General features: G+C 33.7%; 1 long non-coding RNA gene across 1 annotated transcript; it reads left to right on the forward strand.

The window, feature by feature from the left end:
* Positions 1–17,522: 17,522 nt before the first annotated feature.
* On the forward strand, positions 17,523–19,453 carry LOC128216576 (uncharacterized). Its single transcript, XR_008258149.1, has 3 exons — positions 17,523–17,567; positions 18,607–18,754; positions 19,294–19,453. It is a non-coding gene; the product is annotated as an uncharacterized LOC128216576 (long non-coding RNA).
* Positions 19,454–19,468: the final 15 nt, after the last annotated feature.

A 19,468-nucleotide genomic window follows, 5' to 3' on the forward strand; every position in this document is an offset into this window, starting at 1 on the left:
TGTTAATGCAGTTCGGAAAAACAGTTTCAACCTCAAGTAGATCTCTACTGAGATATCTACAATGTGTACAAGTTATTAGTACGTTATTCCGGTTTTAAAGTGAACGCACTTAAAGTTGAAATACTTGCTTCTTACTGTGAAATATATGATGATTATGTTAAATATGTAGCGACAAAATTCGTCCGTTTACATTTTTCGAGTTTATTGTGAAATAATTTCATAACACTGCCGGATAAAATGTACAATACAACTAAATTCGCCGAATTGTTTTATCTAGCAACAACAATTGTGACAAAAACAAGGGTAGGTCGGATAAAACGGAAACCAGAATTAGTACTGATTATGGGTTTCGTTATTATTCAATACCTAATAAATAACACCACTTTTAACGTTTCGTGTTGATGTCAAGATATTGTATATAAAATCATATCGTTGAACATGTGGTATCGACACACTGGTTTATTGCTTTTATCAAAGTAATGTTAACTTATAGGGCGAGCCGTGTAGCTAAAACAAAATGAAATCAATATAATGTATTATATTATTTTAAAATAATAAAGCAATTAATGTCTTACTATTGAATCTTAGGTATTATCTGTTAAAACTTGAAGTCGTCCAGCACACTTGTGTTGTAGTTCCTCAATTGAGTCAGTAATTAATTGATACTCACCAACATTATTAATATGTTAACAAAGTGCTTCACCAATATGCAATGTACACGAGTTTCCACTCTCTTGCGTACTGAATAATACCACGGGGGGGGGGGCATCCCCATGCGTTAGTATAATATATGGCTTAAAACATACATTTTATACATATGCACATCGTCTAAACACATAAATTTGTTTTGTCTTTTTTATGTCGAGTGTATGTACATCGTAAGTGCGAAAATAAATAAGCAACCATATTGAATTACATTTAAAAGGTATGAAGTACAGTATTGTTGTTAAAGGTATTAATATATGGGTGTTTAAAACACAATAATGTCGCCTTATTGGAAACCGTATGGAAATATCAATATTAAGAAGAATTATTAAGAATAGCATTAGTTTACAAGTTTACAAGTTTATTGGTACACTAACCAGGCTGTGAGTTGTTACTATCAGAAGGAAGAAATAATGTGGAAAAGTGGTTACACATTTATCAAAAGGAAAACATGCTTCTATGATTATCTAACGTTTTGTGTGTTTGGAATGCCGGGTGGGTTTTTAAAATGATTTAATATATTAGCCACCAATTTGCCTAATTGACGAAGTGTTTGTTCATTGTTTTCATTCATAAGAGATTCGAAACTAAGACAATTTGTGTTTCTTTGGAATCGCTCTAGAATTTTTTTTTTCGTAATTGATTAAAAAAACTACATTTGAATAAGTAATGAAATTCGTCTCCGACCTCTCCAGAATTACAAACATTGCAAATTCTATCGTTACGTTGGACATTAGCCCATCTTATTTTTTTAATAGGAAGACGATTGTTACACATTCTAAATTAACTAATTGTTGTACAATGTATGGTTACAATTTATCAAAATACTGTTCATATTTATGTTAGTGTTTGTACATACGGTAATTAAGGCATTTACTGGAATCAAAGACATTGCTATGCCATATTTGTGAGTACAGATTTTGAAGACTTAATTCTATTTTCTTTAACAACATTTCTCTAGAACCATCAAACATTTGGTTTATCCATACATAGCTTAAACCACATTCATCTAGAACAGACTTCACAAATGTTAACCAGTTATACATTTTAGAATTATGAATATATTCTGAGTACATCAATTTATAAAACAACGAAGAAAGTTTATCAGTATTTGGTATCATATTATACCAAAAGCCAATAATTCGTTTCTTGATAACAAAAGAAATGGGATATCACCCAAGGGTTCAATATAGCATAATATGAGGAGTAATACGTTTAACATGTAATATATTTTTCATAAAGTCTGTATGCACTTTTTTTAACAGATTAACGTCTGAGTACCCCAAACTTCGCATCCATAAGTAAGAATTGGAAGAAAAGTTGAATCGAACAATTTAAGTTGGCACTCAATAGATAAATCTAGATTTCTTATTTTTCTGTATAGACTAAATAAGCCTTTCCTTACCTGTTCAGCTATATGCTTTTTAGCAGATGTAAACAGTTTTTAGAGAAATGAATTCCAAGATATTTAAATGTATCTACCACCTCGATTTGGTGGTTATTTATGATAAAGCTTCTTTTTCTACGGAAACGATCTCCAAATACCATTATCTTATTTTTTCAAAATTTATATCTAATTTCCGTTGTGTCAAATATTCGTTAAAAGTATTAAGCACTGACGTGAGATCCTCCTTTGTGTTTGCAAAAACTACAATGTCATCAGAATATAATATAACAATCAGTTTTTATATATATGTCGAAATTGTCGGCAGCTAAGACTAAACTTATGTCATTTTTTGTCAATAAGTAATTCTCTAGATCATTTAAAAACAGAGAAAAATTACTGGTGAAAGATTTTCACCTTGGCGTACACCTCTAGCACAGGGAAAATGGTTTGATATCTTATTATTAACGGAAATACAAGATTGATACCACTATACATATTTTTATAATAGTTAACATTATTCCATTTATGTTATAACACATTAATTTATTCCAAAGACCGGTTCTTCATACAGAGTCAAAAGCTTTCTGGAAATCAAAAAAAGAACAGAACAACTTTTTATTTTTACGTTTACAAATTTCCGCTAATGTATGTAGTACAAAAATGTGGTCTACTGAAGAGTGATTTTTTTCTAAAGCCCGCTTGATTTTCATTTAGAAGATAATAGCATTCTAAGTATTTAGTTAGTCTATTGTTTAACACAGCAGTAAATACTTTCCAACACAGCTTAAAATTGTGATAGAGAGGTCTATAGTTTTGGGGATCATCTTTATCTCCTTTATTTTTATAAATTTGTCTAATGGAGCCAATTAGCCAAGATTCAGGTATACAACCTGTGTTAAAGACTATGTTAAATAACTTATAATACAGAGTCATTAAAAGATCATAATATGCTTTAATATATTCATTTGATTCCCTATCAAGACCAGTAGCCTTGCCAGACTTAAATGTATTTATACAAACACTAATTTCATCAATTGTTATTTCATTGTTAAGATTATGGTCTATGCTCACATTTGGAAATTCAGCTTCATCATGCTCATTTGCATCAACGTAATTATGCTTCCCTTCGAAGAAGAGGGGTATATTGCTTTGCACATGTCGGTCGGTCGGTCGGTCTGTCGGTCGGTCCGTTTGTATACCAAAGCTTGTCTGGGTGATAACTCAACAATTCCTGGACGTATGGTCATCAAACTTGACATGAAGATTGGGCCTGACCAGTAGATGACCCCTATTGATTTAAATGCTCATCGGGTCAAAGGTCAAGGTCACAGTGACCTTAAATGGTAAAATAATTTTAAAGCTTGTCCGAGTGATAACTCAACAATGCCTAGACCTATGGTCATCAAACTTGATATGGAAGTTGGGCCTGACCAGTAGATGACCCCTTGTTTTGGGGGGTCATAGGGCCAAAGGTCATGGTCACAGTGACCTTGAATTGTAAAAAGTTGTCCGTGTGATAACTAGACAATGCCTGCACCCATGGCCCTCAAACTAGACTTGGAGGTTTGACCTGACAAGTAGCTGACCCCTATTGTTTTTGGGGCTCATCGGGTCAAAGATCAAGGTCACAGTGACCTTGAATGGTAAAAGGTTGTTCGAGTGATAACTCGACAATGCCTGCACCCATGACCCTCAAACTTGATTTGGAGGTTTGGCCTGACCAGTATATGACCCCTAATGATTTAATGACCCCGCATGTCTCTTTAATGTGCTACTACAGATTTTCTAATGATAGCCTTGTATGTTTTCGATGACTGGACTAGATCATGTTTTGTATTAGTGTCCATTCTATGACTATATCTACTTTTACATGCATGGAACTTATTTCTAGATGATCTACATTCATTATAATACCATACTTTATTATTTTTACTAGTATTCTTACTTTTATGAGGGTAAGTTTTATTCACCCCGAATGTGGTTCTGGCAGACTCTACTAAGGCACTTACAACAGAATTTATTAGTTCACCTAGTTTAGTTTTATGTAGATTGCCATCATTTTAAGATAGATTCTCCGTAGCATCGTCTATAGTATGCATATTGATATTAATAATAAATTCTTGCTTTTGTCACCATCCCATTTACGATTTTCTTCTCCATTTGCATCGTTATCAGATGAGTTTAATGTTTCTGTGACTAGTTTAAAAATGAGACAACAGTGAACATCAGAGAGAAGGGGGCAATATTCACTTACACTAAAATCTTGAAAAAACAAAAGCGAATCGCACAATGCGATTACATAGTCAATAACCGATATATCTTTGCATGTATAATGACCACTTTTGTCATTGAAAGCTCTGCCATGGATAATAACAAGGTCGTTAGTTCGACAAAAGTCAATTAGCTGTCTTACCTAGACGATTTACAGTGTCATCTTTAGAACAACGTTCAAAAATTCATATTGTTGGTTCAAAGCTTTTCTCTCAAATTACTATCAAAAAAGTCCGACGTGTCAATATTACATTATTAAAAATGTGCTGATCTACATCTGCAATATCCATTAAATTAGAAGTTCTACCATTAAAATCGCCCAACATTATCACACAAATTATATGTTATTACAATTAAACTGTTCTAATTCAGTATAACAATATAATTATATTGTTTGTGAAAATATTTTGAACTATCCTGTGGTACATACACTGCACAAAATTTAACATCTTCATCAGATGTGAAAACTGATTTCGAAAGCTAAACCATTGTATATACTCACAAGCTGTTTTAATGAGAAACGATTCGAAATATCTTTTTTTAATAAAGGTAGCTATTCCACCAGACTTTTTCAGTGTTTTTTGGGAACGATTCTTAAAAAAAAATCATAGTCCTCAATGTTGATTAAATCAAACTCGTCACAATGGGTTTCGAAACAAGAAAATATATCGACGGACTTAATATGATTAATAAATTCAGGGATATTTAGTTTTGAAGTTAAACCACAAACATTTAGACAAGAAAATGAAAGTCCACCACGGCACCCCTACAGATGCGTGGATTCTGTGTCATATCCGGCGCCGATCGGTCGTCCGCGTGCGGGATTGTTAGCTTGTCCTCTTAGGGGCTGTGTATAATTCCTACGTTGGTGTTCGTAACGTGCGCCTCCACGGCCACGGATGCCACTTCCGGTCGGCGGTCCGTGGTTTCCGCTTCGGTCCTGCGATGTTTCGATTTCCCCGGCTCTAACTTCCCTACCGTCGACAAACAGTATGTCACGCACAAGTACAGTATGCTTTTTCTGGGCCCTGAAGTGCCTCACAAGGAGATATAGTTAGCGGCGCTTCATCTCAATCCCCTTGGGAATTGTTCACTTATACCAAAGTTAGGAATGCTAATGATTTTTAACATAATTGCAGAGCTTAATCAGCTTTCGCTGATTAACAATACTATATGGTCAGTGGTATTTAAAAACAGGGGCATACATAATAACCTGATATAAATTTCTGCCTTATGACTATATAACATGAACATATATACACAAAATGGAACTCATCTTCAATATCAATTTGTTAACAACAATTACAATAACGTTCATCACGTGGTATATTATTTCTAGTATATTGGTCATTTTGAATTATTAATGGATGTATCTACATCTGTACAAGCGGTATTTCCTTGGTAAAAAAATCAAATATCTTCATACTGCAATGCATTTTCAAAACTCGTATACATATCAATAACGTAGCTTTTACTTAATGATCCATGTAAATCATGTTTGAATGTATCTATATGTTTGAATGTATACACTAAAATTCTTGAGCAAAATCATTTACATTATATATTGAGTATCATCAAATACGTATGCCAAAACATAGTAATTTAGGAGTTTTCTAACTATAGAATATCCCTTGTTTCTATCGGGTAGTTTTTGTAAATATATAGGATAAGGCTGACTGTGTGTATTAAGAAGCTTAAGTATAAAATTATGACGTATCATTTGGATCGAAAGTCGACTAAAGCCAGAAAACATCTATCTAAATACAGAGGCGCACCTCTTAACAAAGAGGTGCAGTTGTACATATTAAAATAGACGTGACAACTAGTTTAATGACTCTTTTCTACTTTTCAAATATTCCTAAATATGTTTTAAAAACGGTACTTTTAACCTACTTGAAGCAAAAGAGGATACCGAGCCAAGCGATATCAAGCCAACTACTTTCGACTGTAGTGTTTTCGACCTATGGATTCGTTGGACGTATGTGACTAAAATGTGAAATTAGCTGTGGATATGGTTTCTTTTGCCCTATCGGAATAGTATTTGTTTCAAAATGTCAAATGTCAACGACGAAAAGCTTTACAAGCACTGGGAGTTACGACACAAATATTTAAAAATGACTGTTAGTCATTTTTCAGCCTGATATATTTTCTCTTTGCAAATAAATATACAAAAAATAATCTGCTCAACAAGCCAAGGAATTCGTCCTAATAGAATCCATTCAACCTGTTATGGCGCAGATAGCTAGTAACCATACAGTACTAAAAATACCTTGAGAAGCGTGTTAGCGAAAATGCCGGAGCTTGTAGGGGCAAAACAGTCAATTGGTAAGCCCCGCACCATGCATTCCAATGAGTATGCCAGTATTTGACATAGTTTCTAGCTGTGCTTTCATAGACATTTGTTCTTAAACCACACCCGTTAAAGTAGAGTTGGGAAACTGTTTCTGCAAAGTTCATAACAATTCTTCTTCATATTGAAACTTTCTATGAATATTTCATTCATTCGAAAAGTTTCAGGGTTGGTCATTTAGTTCCACGCATTATTTATACACTGAGGACATACATAATTAAAGTTCTGATTTTTTAGTATACTCATTTGTGTTTTAATACTCGTTTCCCGGCGTGCATATAATCATTGAACTGCACAAAGTGAAGACACATTTTTTTTTAAAGTACGTTGTATCTTGCTTATCATATTCGGGATATTATTATAATAGAACGACTAAACGAATAAAAATAATTAAAACTGAAGTATTTAATTGTGTTCCGCTGAAACTCAGTTTCGGTCGGAGATTTAAATAAGGATAGGTCGTTATACGTATTCCAACTCATTGATAATTCACACTGTAAAAACTAAATGTATTTTTTTTATTTTCATAATGACAGGATCAGTGATGTGTTTTCGAGGATTTCAACCCGATTTCAGGAAATCGAGATAAAGCTATTTTGGATGACGTTTGTGATAACCATCGCATCGGATACAATCGATACCAGAAATAAACCCGAAGTTAAGAAGTTGATATAGGTTGATATCTGGATATTTACGTTCAATGTATGACGATGAAATTATGTGTTTGTTTTGTGCGTACAATACATCGCTTGTTTACATTTTATGTACTACCGTAGGTCGTGGCCGCGGTCACATGGCCTTTCGTCTGGTGTGGCCCGGTCATGTTGTACAAGTGTATTGCCCAGGGAGACTTCGCCAATGGATTTACAGCATATTTTCAGGGAGCAAAAGAACCGTCGAGCGTCGTGCTGGGTTGTAGTGCTGTTTTGGTGATAATGCTTCTTTTAGAGAATATATGTATAAGGTGTTGGTTCTTTAGAGTAAAGACTTTATGTAAAAGACGGAAGAGGTTTACACCCCTTGGTACGAATACACTAACAAGAGACATCCTTGTAGTAAGATTGCTATGAGACAACTCATGTTAGCTGTATGACATTACTATCTACTGTTATCTCCCGTGTATTTATTTTTGTTAAGCTGTAGGCCGCTAGGCCTGTATAATTTTACCTACCATTGGCAGATCGACAATATATTTTAAACATTTGACGAAATAATGCACACACGTGCGTATCGACCATTGCACTGTTAACGTTAGAACTGCGTAGGCCAACGACCTAATTTACATTACCAATATGCTCTTATAGCAACGGCAATGCGTTCTGCATGAGAAGTTTGCTAAAAGAAGCACTGTAATGAGTATGCATAATATGTTGTGCGGTTAATATAGTGCGAATAAGCTGCGTTTTGCCTAATGACGCAATTAAAAATGTATTAAATGCAACTATTTTAATATCGATGAATTACAAAAGGCAATACAAGAAGCAGAATGAGCAAAACGTTACAAAATGATCGCGTATTGAATCCAAAAAAATATATCTGTGGTAATGTTTTGGCCGCGGCCTGGGATACTTTTGGTTTTAATAGAATCTGGTTCATATGATTTCAGTTTATGCCCCGGAAATTTACCCGGAAAACTCAGTTAATACCGAAAAAAATCATGGATCGTATTGAAGATGCTCATTTTCGCTTAAGATATCAATCTTTTAAATGAATAATACTATGTCATTTTATCTAATGATCATTATTTTGGTGATTGTGATTCATTTATTAATATAGTTTCTATGTATAAAAAGTCTTAAATCGGCTCTTAACTGAAAATTCGTTTTAAATTTGATAATAATATATTAAAGACACATGATAATGTGAATGTGTCGCATCAAACTGATCATTCGTGTTAGTAGATACAGACAAGGGTTTACCATATCCAAAAGCATTTTATACACTTTTAACAGTTAAAACCAAAGCAAAAAAAAAAAAAAGAATTTACGTGAGTGTGGTGGATTAAGACAATTTTTGTGCATCAGACTTAGTGTGATGCACATTTGATATACATGTATATAGTTTTCACGATTCGCATCGATAATTCATCCGGATACTAGCGTTGTGTACTGATTTAGTGACGAAAAATGGTGTTGCGACTTCTCGATTGACATACCAAAACTGGACTATTTTGCCCATGTTGGGTGACGAATGCGGATACATGCTTTAACAAATGTTTAAGGTAAATGTTTTTTGGAAGAGACATTTGTTGGCTATGTTATAATGATTAGTTTTATTAATTTATCGTAATGTGTTCTTAAAAAAATAGCTTTAATTCATGTGGAAAACATGCATTTTAAGAGTTGGAACCCTTGTCTATATATAAAGGGGATCACATGTTTTATGAGTCTGAACCTAGTTTTGGTCACAACTGACCCTTATATAGAGTCCTGGCACCGTGACAACCCCATTTGTACCTAGTTATCTTTTTAATGGAAAAATACGGAAAAAAAAACGCGAAAAAATAAAGTAATTGAAAACTATGTGGTACTTCAGTAAGTAAGTTTAAATGCATTGTACACATCGATACCAAGTTTATGACAGTTTTCTACAATTGTCTTTTGTTTCGCTATTTCATCATACGGAGTACAGCCCCTTTTATGAGATGGAAATAGTGTTGTTATCGATTACATTCATACCTTTTCATTTCCTGTTCAGTCTGTTGCGTGAAAAACATTCGTTAAAATAAGGTATTCATAGTTAATCATCAGTGATTTTGAATTTAGATTTAGACTAAAGGTTTAGTTAAGTGTATCATTTTAATAATAATAACGTATTAATTAGGAAAACAATCAAGTTACTTGTACTTCGCTATTACTTTCCAGTATGAAGACCTTTAATATAACATCTCGCGCAAAGCAGAGAAATAACCAGTGAAAAAGACCCTTTCGTGTTATTTGGCTTCAATAGCCTGCGTTAGGGTCCTAAATTATGTTGATACATATTATCCCGCCAATCCCAAGCCGAATATAATGTCCATGCCGAATATAGGCCTTTCTATGGTTGTTCATTGTTATCACTACAGAGATAACAGTTTACTTGCAATTTAGTTTTGGCTCTATAAGTAGTTTAACTATTTTTTCGTGTTGTTCATAGTACATGTATAAATAATATATTCCTTAGGTTTTGTATTTGGTGCACAAAAAGAGCTCTTAATTTTGACGAATATAGAAGAAGATAATTTGATACATTTCAAGCCCATCCCAACCCTTTATTATTGTTCAGTCTGTTAAAGACGAATGTAGGTATTTTAACATCGTTTACATCCTTATATAAATACGCATTGGCAGTTCAATCTCGGCTAGGTGCTGGTTATTTATTCATATTTGTTGTCGTCAGATATGCTCTCGGATCAGATAATTATTTCATTTTTAAGGAATATGAAAGGGTCTATCTAGTTTCGTTACAGCTTTTTCGGCAACGCTTTTGCTGGTACTTCTTAGTTTTTCCAAACGATGATATGCATCTCTTGATCGATACCATCACCGGTGACGGTAATATGGTCCACGATGGAACCGGGAATCATACATTGTCTTCGCCGCTTCCTACGAGGTTACCACAAAGAACCTCAGATGTTTTCCATTTTTTCTATTGAAATGGTCCACCGAATTCAGAGTCCATATCCTAAATTGTCAATGTTATTTTGTTTTCTGAGATGAGCGAAGATGTGTTTTGACTCACGAACTTATTGAGATAGGATTATCATTTCACATTATCACTACGCGTGAAAATAAATGAAATTTGTCGGTTAATATCAATTTAAATTGCAAACCAAAGTAACTTAAACAATGTTTGATTCGTCAAATTGTATTAGGATCAATTGAATATAACAATGTTTTTTGTTCCTAAACATTATACTATAAAATACCAATACAACCTTTCCCGAAACGTTCAACAAATCATAACACAACTATAAGGGAACCTTGTGAAAGTACTAGTTAATAACGAATATTAGAATATTCAGCCTTTTCAGTGCCTTTGCTGTGAAACAAACACAGATACGCAACTCTGATGTATAAATTTCCTTAATTAGCAACCTTTGTCCGTACGAACCACATGATTAATATTCAAATTAATGCTTTGATCATAATCAAAAGCCCATTACCATGAATAACAAAGAACACGAAAACATTTCCGGTGCCCGTATTTATACTACTTAACTACTACTAATTGGACATAATTGCAGCTTTTAGGAGTGGGATTTGGTGTAGGCATACTCAGTGTTTTGATATCGTTTTTTTAACAGCTATATTCTGAGTGTTCAGTACCATTTTGTGTGTATATATATATATATGAAGTCACAGTCGAATTTTAGCTGAATCAAAAAGAATACAATTTACGACGCATATTACCTACAATATGTTTAAATTGTGGCATGTCCTGATGTTGGCCGTTGTGGGTGCACCAATTGTGAGCGGTTGGTGGACAAGGGGGGAAAGCGGTATGCTTCGCAATTCTGCAAATTTCAATGATAGGAGATCGGGGGAGCAGAAAAGTAACCATGTCAAGTATGGGGCACTGGACGAACCAAGTGAAGATGCGTTGGCTGAATTTGGCGGAGAGGATCAAGACGGGAACTTCTTTAAATTTCATACCCGGGAGTCGGGCGGTCGAATAAGGAACAGTGTTTTGCTGAAAACTAATAAGCCGCCTGAGAGCGTGGATCAAAAGCAACCGTGACCACAGGGTTTACAATACTCCGCTCCTTTTGAAGTTTGATTTTGTAAGTAGTGTTTCTTTTCGAATATTTCACCAGGTTCCATAACTAGTTTGAGATGTAACGTTGTTTTTATTAATACAATGTGTATATAAATTGAACAAAATTCCATAATGAACTTGTGAATTGGCAGCTTATCTGAATTGCTATTACTGTTTTTCTTTTATTTTTAAGTTAATACTTGATAACACGTGTGTCCGAATTGTGTTCAGTCCTTTATAATTATGTAAAGAAATAAAGTGGATTGCTATGATGAGGCTAAACAACCCGTTTTCAAACTCGGTATTTGAAGGCTTTTTAAGGATAATTTGGGACACAAAAGAGTGACCAAAGCGATACGCCGAGACTTAAAAATGTAATTATGAACGGGTTTGAACAAAATTGAAAAATAATTTTGTTACAATATGTCGGAATGCTTGGTGTGCGATGGGTTCGTTACATCATCAGTTCTTCTCCATTAGTACAGTTGAGCATGGGCATATTTTTGCTGTCGACAGTAGAACGATTATTTTTATTAAAGTTGTTTTTCTCTTTCAATGTTTGGTATAAAGATTGAATATGACGCACGACACCCGTGCTGCATCCGATGATGGCGACAGTGGCGTGCAAACGTCGGGCTTAACGTCGATGTAAACGGATGTCATAACTGCAAAGAGTTTGTAGTTAATTCGGTGATTGTCGTGGACTTTGTTGAGGTCCATAATTTAATTATGTAAAGGATCTTTGAAAAATACATCATCAACGAGTTGGTGCACAATGTTTCAATGGCCGTTAGCGCTATTTTAAATGACCGCTAAGTGCAATGTCCGTTGAGTTAATGCTGTTTCTTTTGTCTTACAGGAGTCATTGTTAGTGGTGCCATTATCATGGGAGAGATCACAGCTGTCGACGATGATAACAAATTGAAGCACGTAGACCATTGATCTGACCTAATAGATATACCTGCTTGGCTACAATGTTTCCATCTCAATGTACTAGACTTTCAGCATAAATCGGAACAAGCAATTATAATTTTGAAGTACAAATGTTATGTTTTCTAAGTATTTATTTGGACTCATTTCATTTGAATTGCTAAAAAGTAAATGCTGTTAAAGCTTGTAAGTCTTGAAAACTATACAATATATAATTTCACGATTAATGAAAGTTCCCTCCTTACTCATTATTCCTTAGGCCTTTTTCGAATAAGGAATAAGGAACAAGTTCCGTATTCCTTATTCAAAATGTATTATTACAAATAGGCATACAATCATTTACTAATAATGTGTTATGGCTGGCTTTTCACACGAATAAAGAATAAAGTATCTTTGTGAAATGAAATAATGCACGAAAATAGGTACTTGTGAATATGAAATGCGGAAATAGTTCCTTATTCCTTGTTCAACCACCTTATAACATGCTTATTACCTTAATTATTTTCATCCGTTCAATACAAAAAAGCATCTTGGGATACATAAGTAGTTTCCTATAGTTTATGACATGCAACCAGAGACATAAAAGGAATCCACGATAAGAGAACATAGAACTTAATCCGTATTCTGTATTCAAACTCTAATAAATTAAAAATTAATAAATGCAGGATTAAGAAAATAGAAAATTGCTCAAACATCTGGCTAAATAATTTTGTGAGCCTATATTTTATGTGAGGTTATGGCCATACAAACTAGTAGACTCGTGTTCCAGTGAACTCATTTCTCCTTCGGCATATCCCATTTCGTCTAGGTGCCCCAAACTAGACGCTTAATAACGACATGTCGAGCCCGTCGAAAAAGCCTTTGTCACGGACCTAATACTCTTCAATGCAACTGAACCACATACTAACATGGAGTTGAGCAATATGTGGATAAGCGTCTTCACGGTGGACCTCCATGGCAAGAGTCTTGAAATTCCTATAATATATGGCAATGATACAATTCTGACAAGGTTCAGCCCAGACCAGTCTTATCAACAGTACTCATTTCAACTTTAGACCTATAGATTTAAGCGCCGCCATGTCATGCTTTATCAACATGGCAAGTATTTGGAAATCCTTAAATGCATGGTAAAGATAAAGTTCGAACAAGGTTCAAATCAGTTCTTTTAACCGTACTCATTCAACATTTGACCTCAAAATCCGACACTGACCTTTGATGTGCAGACCAGCGTCTTGTGTATGACACGGCGCATCACCATTGTGAACCTTGTATTGAAAATCCTATAATGCAGTGTTTGGATAAGACTCGGACAAGGTTCAGTCCGACGAACGCACGCACGTACATACGTTGGAAAGTCATTGTGATAGCAATGTCGAACTAAACGCAAGCGGGATCGACATAAATCATCCATCATAGTGATATTGAAGAGTGTATGACCAATAAATATAAAAAGCTTTGATCGGGTACATACGATACACTTCTACGCTATTATATATGAAGTGTATCGGAGAATGTGCCGATTGTCTACCGACGATGAAGAAACATTAAAGTCAATTCAATTATACATGCATTGTTAGCACTAAAATAGCATTATACAAATTTATTATATACTATAAAAATCATAAATGCTCCCAATGTTTTTAATTGCAAGAATCAAGAAACATGTAGACGAATGATACTAACAGGTTGCATAAATACGGGAGAAACCATTCCGAAGTACATAACTGAAAACTGCCAGGATTAAAAAGTATGTAAAACACACCAAGAATACACAACTATAGTTCAATATTTTAAACAAAGTATTACAGCTCTTTTCAAAAACTCATGTCACAAGTAGAACATTGAAATCATTGCTTTGATCACCGATCACCAATCTGTTGAACAATATGAATAAAACATTTTCTCAGCACTTTTTTTAAGCATTTTTCAATGCCACTGATAATTACTTGCATAAAAACTGTAGGATCAAATTATATTTTGATTATTACATCCACCAATTTCAGAGAAAAGTATCGAAGACAATGGATGTTACTGCAATGACGGATCAATATATTTTGTGATCAGACAAAGATGTATACCAACCATACCATACATTCAAAATACTATTTACATTGAGTTACACATATATGAACCTAATACAGTAACTTTGTGTGTATTGTTACGACTTATTAATCATTTACATAACCATAACTTACATTTACAATCAGTGGCCAAATTTAAAAGATTATAAAAAATATGAGAAAACGTGATATCATTTTTCATCTTTTGATATCCCCAAATTGTAGAGAGTATATTTGACAATGGAAACTTGAATGTCATATACACACATACTAGGGGTCCAATATGTGATCTTCAAATCATCACAATAATGTAAATGTAGAACACACAATACATAATGGTGATAATGGTTTCTTTTGCAGAAAGTTCTAATTCCGTTTTGAAACAATTTTCCTCGAAAAGTTCATTGTTATGCATGAAACGTGTTGTTTACTGCTTGTGCCTCTGTGGGTGTCATAAGAGTATTGATATCATAAAGAAAGTTTTAATCTAGTTAAGACCTATTAATTCAGTAGTAAAACTTAATTTTAATATTATCAGATATAATGCTTTTGATAAACATATCATTCTTAAAGACAAAAGGAAAGAATGCAGGTTACTTTTACACAGGTATTTGTCATGGGTTGTTTAAAATATAGTTCATAACATCGTTACCGGAATGATTTGGTCGTTATCAACACAGAGTTTGCTGATGTTAATTCCTAGATAGAAAAGGCCATTTGATACATCTGTCGTTGCTAGAATAATAAACCATTACATACACACATTGTATACGAGTTATATAACCGTTATGTTGGAATAAATACCTAACATGTGGGCATCATGTTATTTAACAAAACTGTTATAATAAAACTAATTTAACAAAATGAACAAAATACATGAAGTGTTTCCATCCAGTTGTTGAATGTTGTAAAAGTAAATAGATTATCTTTCTAAAATGATTTACTTTTCCGTAAAGGGAAGCAAGCGCTGCTTAAGTTAGGAATCTAAAATGAGACGTGAAATAAACTTTCGTCTGCTCGACACTACTTCGGTCGCATTGTTCATCGTAATTATAACGACACACTGCTTTGATGATTATTTTGGGATTGCCATAAATTACATCCTTTGCTTGAATAAATAATACAAAACCTGATCAATGTTGATCCCAGCATTACCAATAATAGTATGTTAGTACTACTTTGATCTAGAAATAAGAATGTTAAGTAAGATTTACTTTTTTTAGAATTCAAACAAACATGCTTCTTTGTAAAAATGAAAAAAAAAAGATAGTTCCAACTGTACTTGGTTTTACAAACAGTCTTAATTTAGCATGTATCATTTATAATGATACAAATTTACCAGACACAAATAAGTGCAATTGGACAATTGTAAGACATTTTCTGTTGTAACTACATATCCAGTATTTATATATTATTATTTTTTTTCAAAACCTTATCATTATGAAGTTGATATACTTGCAGGTTTCTTGTTTTGTCTTATATTTTACCTTTTTTCAAATTTGTAAAAAAATGAAATTCAAGGATATTCTAGCAAAATTATAAATACATATCATATTCATATAATGTATCTTGATTGATATTATTGTATGTTATACATGTATAATGTTTAATTTTATGATTTTCATTGTATACTATATATTGGTCAATCAATGAAATATCCAGAAAAAAGTATTGCAGCTCTTTGGACACAGAAAAGACCGGCAAATAATTTGTTTTGTTTCAAACAGAAATCATCTTTTACACTGGTTGTGTAAAAGCTAAACAATGTAATGCTTACGAATAACATAGATAGCAATATATGCAAATTATTCAAACAGTTGCCAATAGTAACAATATATTAAGGTTGTTTAGTTGTCTTTACGGAGTTGCACCTAAAAAGAACAATAATTAATATTATAGCCTTATTGCTTAGTATTGTTGTCAAAAACATCTCGTTTTGCATTTCAGTTTATCCAGGTTGTTTGCGTTAAACGTGAGTTGTCAATTTAAAGTGGTTTGAATTTCGGTTTAGGAGCGAATTAACACTATTTTCGCACACCAGCTAAATGAAAGGAGAATAAAAGTTTTGTTTTGTTTTAATCTCAAAACTAACCACACAAATGAAAAGAAGCTAGAAAGACTGTGCGGAAATACATGTAATTCTGTTATAAATGTCAATATCACTTTTGTGTTGATTTTTTGAGTAAAACAAATAAGGCATTGACTCGTATCATGGTCCTGTGAATACAAACTTTAAATAAACACAAACATAACGAAGAAGGGCCTCACGAATAAAACAGGCACCTTTAACACATGCTCCGATATTATCTTGAGTTAAATTAAGTGCATACTTATGGACATAGACACTAACGAAAAGTCCACAACGCACACACACAAGTGAAAGCGTGATTGCGCCATATGGCATTGTCCTAATATGTAATCAAAGATAACAAGTGGGTCGGTCCCTGTTTTAGCCCGTTTTGAAGAGCGGCCTGCATAACGCTTCTAGACACCGTGAATAAAGGTAGGGATTTTGTTTTGATGTGTTCATCTATTCTTTAATAATTAAGTAAATCATTTGTGTGTTGACTCTGTATTTATAAGTATAGCAAATCGTCAAATAAGATTACACATAAACATTGAACGTTTGAACAGCTTCGAAATAAATGAGATTTTAGCAGAAATAGTTTAGCAAAGTGGCATAAATTATATTAAAAGGAAAACGTTTTTTTATGATAAAAGAACAGAAACAGATATTTATAGTGTGTTCACAACGATGTTAGCCTCGACTAAAATATTCATGAAATAAAACGATAATAAATAAGATAAGATCTTTTCTACTGTTAATTACTGCTTGTTAATCTCTTCGGTAAACACGCAATAAAAGTTATCAAACTCATACTCTAGATTGACTTTAACTTTTGTGCCTTTTAAATTACTAACTTGTTCAATAAATAAAAAAGTGAGGCCAAATTTGAGCCCTGTCTATGTTATTTAGACGGTCTGGTCGCCACAAACAAACAGTTTATAATAATGGCCTAATCTACTATTTTAGACGCCAGAATGAGGTACCTATTTCTCTGCCTGCTGCCTCTGGTTTTGGGAGCCCCCAAAACACGATTCGTTTTGGATTCGTTAGGTAGTATATGTAAGTACAGTTAGATTTTTTTTATCACAATATGGCTTGGGGATGTGTGAATAAAGATATTTGACTCGTGAATTATAATTATTTAAGTGCCCTTGTTTCATTATTTTGCTACATCTTTATGTGAATTAAACTTTTGCAAAAACTGAAAATGTACATGAACAAAATCAATGTATTGTCATTCTTGATCTTTATACTGATCTCAGATAATTGAGTTACGACATTTTTAAACGCCCCTGGAACCTTTAGTAGAGCGAATTACATACACAGTTCGACATACTCACGGCTTTATTCACAGCAATGGTAGGTATAATACTGTCAACCCAACCCATTACCGCCTAGTTTCAGAATTCAAAGTTTTCAATGGGTTCTAAACACACCATCATTTAGGTTACAGTACAAGGGTGTAATTTATGTAATGTTATTGACTATGCTACGCCTTGGTATTGCTTGTGCACACATATACAAAAATAAGGTATCAATGACATGCACACCGTTTGTATTCGTACATTCAGTTGAATGTCAATGTTACGAAACCAGTTCGTAAACGTACCTATACAATGATACTAATGTCATAATGATATGAAAGAGATGCGTGAATTTTGTGAAGTGGCAGACAAACAAACCCGATTTTGATTAGTTTGCCATTGGGATGCCGAAAGAAATGTGTAATTAGTAGCTTACCTAAAACATTATGCTGCCTCATTCGAACAATAATAAAGGTATGATAAAAGGAGTCTAAGATGTGTCTCACGAGGTCAAATGAAATGACACGCCTTAAACATAACGTCAATTTGTTAAATGATTTAAAGGAATCTGTTCATTGGTGTATAAGTAAATTCTTTTTAAAATAAAAGAGAAAATTGCTGTGATTTTTATTTCCAATGCTTGATGTTTCTATATATTCAACGCTTTTAACAAAGCTTAAACTTGTTTAAGTGATTCTGTAGTTAAACAAAGAAACCTTAGCTCTATTGGGGGTTATTGTTGTTACAGTACGTTGATGTTAAAATGTAAGCTGAACTTTATTTTTCAAATTTAGTTGACCAACAGATCCTGAAATGTGATGTACAGCTTATAATTGATGTGGTTGGTTCGCATCCCACGGAACAAGCATGTGAGGCAGAATGTCACAAGATCATCGCAGATGGACACTTCTTGAATTATGGCTGCCCACTCGTTTGCCTAGGGTACGAAGAAGGCATATAACAACTAGAGTATAACGCTCTAACGTTTTTATGACAAATTGCATCACGACTTGTTGGGGGTTTATACACTGAATGCGAATGCTTTGCGGTCTTCACGGATTCATGTTTACGCAACAAACTTGAGATATACAGGAATTAAGAAACACGTCCAATTATAATATTCTCTATTTATAACTTCAATGGATAAAAATGATGTATTATTATTCGTATAACAATTACCTAAAGCATATGCGTAAATGTTCATAGCATGGTTATGATTTTAAATAGTAAAACAGACCCTAGATTAAAAGTTTACAGCGGCAAGTTTGCAACGTCGACACATTTTTTCAAATACTTATTTTGTTCAAATGTGTTGTATCATCAACGAAGGTAATCATTTTGTCTTGGTTTTTCGTATATAGGTTTATTTAGGATTAAAACGACGTGTTTCTTTCACATAGTAATTTAGTTTAATCACCAGGTTTTCAAAACAAAACTTAGTTTCAAAATATATAACCTTTGCTTGTACTTTAATTCCTAAGGTTGGAGAGCTTCGCCCACACTTTACATTTGGTGCCTGACCCCGTCGACGCAAATGACCCTTGTGGCAGACCTCCCCCGAGTCTGGCCACTACAACTGCTTCAGAAGGTCGCTGAAATCGAATGTGGCTTGCTGTAATAAATGGATATTTAAAATGAAAACTTATGTCTATGATT

Source organism: Mya arenaria, chromosome 1 (assembly GCF_026914265.1).
Source record: "Mya arenaria isolate MELC-2E11 chromosome 1, ASM2691426v1".
In the NCBI taxonomy this organism is placed as follows: Eukaryota; Metazoa; Mollusca; class Bivalvia; order Myida; family Myidae; genus Mya; species Mya arenaria.